This window comes from Anolis carolinensis, unplaced genomic scaffold, assembly GCF_035594765.1.
Source record: "Anolis carolinensis isolate JA03-04 unplaced genomic scaffold, rAnoCar3.1.pri scaffold_14, whole genome shotgun sequence".
NCBI classification, from domain to species: domain Eukaryota; kingdom Metazoa; phylum Chordata; class Lepidosauria; order Squamata; family Dactyloidae; genus Anolis; species Anolis carolinensis.
Window position 1 is genome coordinate 10,780,550 of NW_026943825.1, and position 6,000 is coordinate 10,786,549.

The 6,000-nt window shown below is 43.4% G+C and overlaps 1 protein-coding gene across 4 annotated transcripts in view; it reads right to left on the reverse strand.

Moving 5' to 3' along the window:
• The window catches only part of adamtsl4 (ADAMTS like 4), a 131,551-nt gene extending 126,325 nt beyond the window's left edge, over window positions 1–5,226 (reverse strand). For 2 of the 4 annotated variants that reach the window (XM_062964803.1, XM_062964806.1), the window contains exons 1-2: window positions 4,821–5,226; window positions 2,037–2,136 (exon numbers count right to left, since the gene is read on the reverse strand). The gene's annotated coding sequence lies outside the window, so the exon portion shown is untranslated. The remainder of the gene's footprint in view (window positions 1–2,036; window positions 2,137–4,820) is intronic. The other 2 variants (XM_062964805.1, XM_062964804.1) reach the window with 2 other exon arrangements.
• Window positions 5,227–6,000: the final 774 nt, after the last annotated feature.

Consider the following 6,000-nt stretch of genomic DNA (forward strand, 5'->3'; position numbering starts at 1 on the left):
GAGTAGTCTATCTCTGGAATAACTTCATAATGAAATATATATGCGCAGCAACTAGATGGAGCCTCCGGGTTCAGGAGCAGTCTACCTCTAGAATAGCTTCATAATGAAATACATATAAACAACAAGATAAAGCCTCCATGTTCAGGAGCAGTCTATCTCTGGAAGAACTTCATAATGAAATATATATAAACAGTAAAAGGATAGAGCTTCCATGTTCAGGAGCAGACTACTTCTGGAATAACTTCATAATGAAATACATATGAACAGTAAGTAGATGGAGCCTCCATAGTCAGGAGCAGTCTACCTCAACAATACCATCCTCCATTGCAAGGATAGATTGTGCATTTCCGCTGCCTTTTGCTTTGCCCAGCATTGGAAATTTAATACCCAAAACATTTTTTTACAATATCCCGAAAGGGCAGCGCTTATATAAGATGCCATGGCACACCACATTCTTCCACGCCGTTTCCTCCGGCCTCAAAGAGAGCCGCCTCGAGCGCATTAAACCATCCCATAACTTGCAGCTCAAATTACTCGTTGAAAGGGGCAGACAATAGCAACAAGGATCATTGCTTTAACAAGATGCTATTAAAAGATGGATCGTGGAAAGTACACTGCAGAATAACGGCAGATCCCACAGCATCGAGCCAGGGCAGCTAAAGTGGTGTCAAACTGCATTAGTTTCGCAGTGTAGGTTGCTTTCCCCATCCCGATATGTCTATCTCCATAGACGGTCTTTGCCGTGGGTGGTCTCTAAGTCAGAATTATTCCAAAGGCAGAGAAAACAAAAAGAGGCACAGAGCGAGAGGAGGGGGAAAGAAAAGAATGTCGCACTGGTTTACAATCAGGAGGGATTAAGCACTGGCTTAGCCGGCCACCAAAGCCAAGGACTGAGTTTAGCCCTGGCTGGATTGTGCCCAGATTGTTATTATTATTACTATTATTATTTAATCCACAAAGGCACGAGGAATGCATCCAAACAACACAATCCCTCTATCTACCTTCCAAGTAAAAAAAAAGTTGTACAAGTCATTACATAATAGCTTTGAAAGGATGGATCAGTTCCAGATTGACTTTGGAAGGGACCCCCAAAGGTCATCCAGTCCAACCCCATTCTGGGAAATCACAATCCAAGCCCGCCTGACAGATAGCCATGCAGCTTCCACTTAAAAACCTCAAAAGAAGGATTCCCAATGACAAACCAATTGTTCTTACCACCAGGAAGGTCTTTCTAATGTTTCACTCCCATGGCTCAGTGCTATGCAAGAATGGGAGTTGTAGTTTTACAAGGTCTTTTGCTTTCTCCGCAGTGCAAAATCAATGCTGTGTGATCCTCTTTTATAATACAGTAGTCTCACTTATCCAAGCCAAACGGGCCGGCAGAAACTTGGATAAGCGAATCTCTTTTTCTCTTTTTCTTTTTCTGTCAAATTTGTTGTATAACATGATGTTTTGGTGCTTAATTTGTAAAATCATAACCTAATTTGATGTTTAATATGCTTTTCCTTAATCCCTCCTTATTATCCAACATATTCACTTATCCAACGTTCTGCTGGCCCATTTATGTTGGATAAGTGAGACTCTACTGTATAGAAAACATTGACTACAAAAATGCCTTGGATAATCCAGAAACTTGGATAAGCGAGGCTTGGATAAGTGAGACTCTACTGTAATATAATAAATAATAAAACTTTATTTATATACCGCCCCATCTCCTCAGGGGACTCAGGATGGTTTCCAACATGATAAAAACAATACAATACACATAATAAACAGAACCATACAACAATTTATAATAATACAAATGGTAAACATAAATACACAACACGTCCAGGGCTCTATGCTATGAAATCTCTGGAAGTTCTCATTTGGCTGAAGTTTGACCATGGAAAACTAGAGCTCCCACAATTCCATTTGTGTTTCAAAATGCACATATTTTAACAGCACTAAATACAGTGTGAATTGGGATTTTTTAAACGTTCATTGCCCCACTCGAAGCAACGCCAGCTCCTTGTTAAAATAGAAGCAGAACTTACCTTTAGACCTTGGAGTTTGGAGAAAGTTGGCCTGTGTCTTTGACTCTCGAAAGATGGGATATTTCTGGTTTTTTACACATATATACAGATGAGTACGGATCTATAGACAAAAAGGACAAACAGATAAACTGGTAAGAAAGAAAGTGAACGGAGAAAGTATCCAGATTTCACCTAAAGCTCAGCAGACTTTAGGGATGTGTTGTTGAAGGCTTTCATGGCCAGAATCACTGGGCTGCTGTGAGTTTTCCGGACTGTCTGGCCACATTCCAGAAGCATTCTCTCCTGACGTTTTGCCCACATCTATGGCAGGCATCCTGAGAGATTGTGAAGTCTGTTGAAAACAAGGCAAGTGGGGTTTCTATACCTGTGGAATGATGTCCAGGGTGGGAGAAAGAACTCTTGTCTGTTTGAGTGTGAATGTTGCATTTGGCCAGCTTGATTAGCATAGAATGGTCTTGAAGCTTCAAAGCCTGGCTGCTTCCTACCTGGGGCAACCCTTTTGTTGGGAAGCTGGCCCTGATTGTTTCCAACAAATGCTTCGTTCAGCAAAGGACAAGACGGATCCTTTCACCTCTGCAGAAGTCCAGCGTATCCCATGCAGCTGTGGACAAGTCTACATTAAGGACCATCAAGCGCAGCCGTGTTACCCAAACACAAGTCAAGGAACATGAACAGCACTGCAAAGTGATCCAACCAGAGAAGTCAGCCATAGCAGAGCACTTGATGAACCAACCTGGACACTGCATATTATTTGAGAACATAGAAATGCTGGACTGCTCTCACAACCACCATGTCAGAGAAGCCACGGAAATCCTCAAGCATGTGGACAATGTCAACAGAAAGGAGGAAACCATGAAAATCTGAAAACACAATCTGGCTATTTGTATTTTAAAAAATCAGGACAGTAATTACACTCGGAAAACAGTGTAACAGACAAGAAACAATCAAGGCCAGCTAACACCTCCCAACAAAGGATTCCCTCAGGTAGGAAGCAGCCAGGCTTTGAAACTGCAATGCCAATCAAGGTGACCAATTGTAACATTCACACTTGCCTCCAACAGGCAAGAGTTCTTTCTCCCACAGATAAATAAACCCCACTTGCCTAGTTTCCAACAGACCTCACAACCTCTGAGGATGCTTGCCATAAATGTGGGCGAAACATCAGGTGAGAATGCTTCTGGAACATGGCCACAGAGCCCAGAAAATTCATAGCAACCCATTGACAGATAGACAGATGATAGATATATAGAGATTGGTAGCAGAGATGATAGACAGATTGATGGAGTAATAGTTGTATAGATTGGTAGACAGATGAAGAAAAGATGAGAGACTGACAGAGAGACAGATATGGGAAACAGGTAGAAAAATAAATAAGTAGAAAAATAAATAAGTAGAAAAAGAGATAGACAGACAGACAGACAGATGATGGAAATAGAAGATAGATGAGAGATAAACATGATAGATATATTATAACATGTTGATAGATAAATAGAGAGGTGGAAAAATATGGAGATGGACACACAGGGGAGAGATAGTAAATACATAGACTGAGAAACAGAAAGATTGAGCAGATAGATAGAATAACAGGTAGATGGAATGAGATAGACAGACAGATAAATAGATTGGTAGAGAGACAGACAGACAAATAGAAAGATGAGTAGGTTGCTAGGTAGAAAGCTGGGTAGAAACATACATAGATAGATGAGTAGGTAGTTAGAGAGAAAGTTGGATAGGTAGGAAGATAGAAAAGTAGGTAAGTAGATTAGGTAGATTAGATAGATAGATGAGTAGGTAGTTAAGTAGAAAGTTGGATATACAGATAAGATAGACAGACAGACATGTGGGTAGGTAGATAGGTAAAGGTGAGTAGGTAGATAGACAGCTAATAATAATAATAATAATAATAATAATAACAACTTTATTTATACCCCGCCAACATTTCCCCACGGGGACTCGGGGCAGCTCACATGGGGCAAAGCCCGATCAGCATAGTTTACAAAAACAACAGCATAAATACATTGCACAATATACAAAAGATAAAACACAAGAAGGCAATAATACAAGAGTTAATACAACAGTAATAATATAAATCAACCACCAAGTACAATTCAGTCGACTTCATAGATGGGGGAACTGCAGCAGCAATATAAAAATAGCATCATCAGATAAAAAATAGATACAGATAGGTAGGTAGGCGAATGGGTAGAAAGTTTGGTAGGTAGAAAGGTAGGTAGATAAATAAACATATAAATAAGTAGGTAGGTAGGCGAATAGGTAGGTAAATAGGTAGAAAGTTAGGTAGGAAGGAAGGTAGATAGGTAGATAAATGGACAAATAAACAAATAGGTAGGTAGGCAAATAGGTAGGTAAATAGGTAGAAAGGTAGGTAGGAAGGTAGAAAAGTGAGTAGGTAGGTAGGTAGGTAGACAGGTAGATAAATAAACAGGTAGGTAGGCGAATAGGTAGGTAAATAGGTAGAAAAGTGAGTAAATAGGTAGATAGGTAGACAGGTAGATAAATAAATAGATAATTATCTAAGTCGGTAGGCGAATAGGTAGGTTGGTAGGTAGGAAGAAAGGTAGGTAGTTAGATGAGTAGGTAGGTAGGTGGGTGGATAGGTAGGTACCTAGATTGACAAGGCAAACAGATACTGATGAATGGACAGACAGAGCAGGGAGGCAGATAAACTGAGAGGCAAATGTGGGGAGAAGAGTGATAGAGAGAGAGGGGGGGTGCCCCAAAGAAGAGGGGTGACAAGCCCAGCCCCCCCCCTCCCCTCCTCACCTGGCTCCCCTTGGGGTCCGGATCCGGGGCTCCACGTGGAAGACCCCCCCCCCCAACACACACACACACACACAAAGAGGGGTCCAAAAGAGTCTCTCTCTCTCTCTCTCTCTCTCTCTTTCCTGCTGCTGCAAAGTTTTGCGTACTTGGTCGGGTTTGCCCAAAAAAGGAAAAATAGAACCCCCTCTCAAAAAAAGAAACAAACCTAGAACCTGACTCTCTCCTTCCTTGTGCCTCTTTCTCCCCCAAAACCTCCCCCTCGAAATGCCCGCACTTTCTTTCCTGTCTTTCTTTCTTTCTTTCCCTCCTTCTCCGTCCCAGCCTTTCCCTGCTGCAAGGCTCCACTCCGCTCGCTTCGCGCCTGCCCCGCTTTCTGATCTATCGATCCTCCCAATCTGAGCCCCTCCGCCCCACATCCACGCCCCCTTCAGGGCCCGTAAGCCCCGCCCCTTTCCCTCCAACACCCCCCCCCCCCCTGTCTTAATTTTTTTCCTCCTGCAAGAGCTTGCCTTTCCCTTGCCTTTTCCCTCGCCTCCTTCGCCCCGAAGGCAGGGCTGGGGAGGCAACCGACGGTGCATTCCTTCTCCCAGCTGGGCGAAGGGAAATAAGAAGAGCTAGCTGTGCCCGGCCACGCGTCGCTGTGGCGAAGTCTGGTGGTCTGGGAAAGAAAGTATTGAGGAATTGGTGGTAGTTAAGGTCAAGGGTCAAGGTTTTCCCCTGACATTAAGTCCAGTCATGTCTGACTCTGGAGGTTGGGGCTCATCTCCATTTCTAACCCGAAGAGCCAGCGTTGTCCATAGACACCTCCAAGGTCATGTGGCCATTGGTATGGCTGCATGGAGCGCCTTTACTTTCCCGCCGGAGCGGTGCCTATTGATCTACTCACATTGGCATGTTTTTGAACTGCTAGGTTGGCATGAGCTGGGGCTAACAGCGGGTGCTCACTCTGCTCCCAGGATCTGAACCTGGGACCTTTTGGTCCGCAAGTTCAGCAGCTCAGTGCTTTAACACATAGTGCCATCAGGGACCCCTTTTACACTGCCATATAATCGAGTTCAAATCAGATAATCTGTATTTTATAGGCAGTGTGGAAGAGGCCTAAGTGAGGCCTAACTCTGCCTGTCCCCTGGGCTCAGTGGGTTGCTAGGAGACCAAGTGGGCAGAGCATAGCCTTCTAATT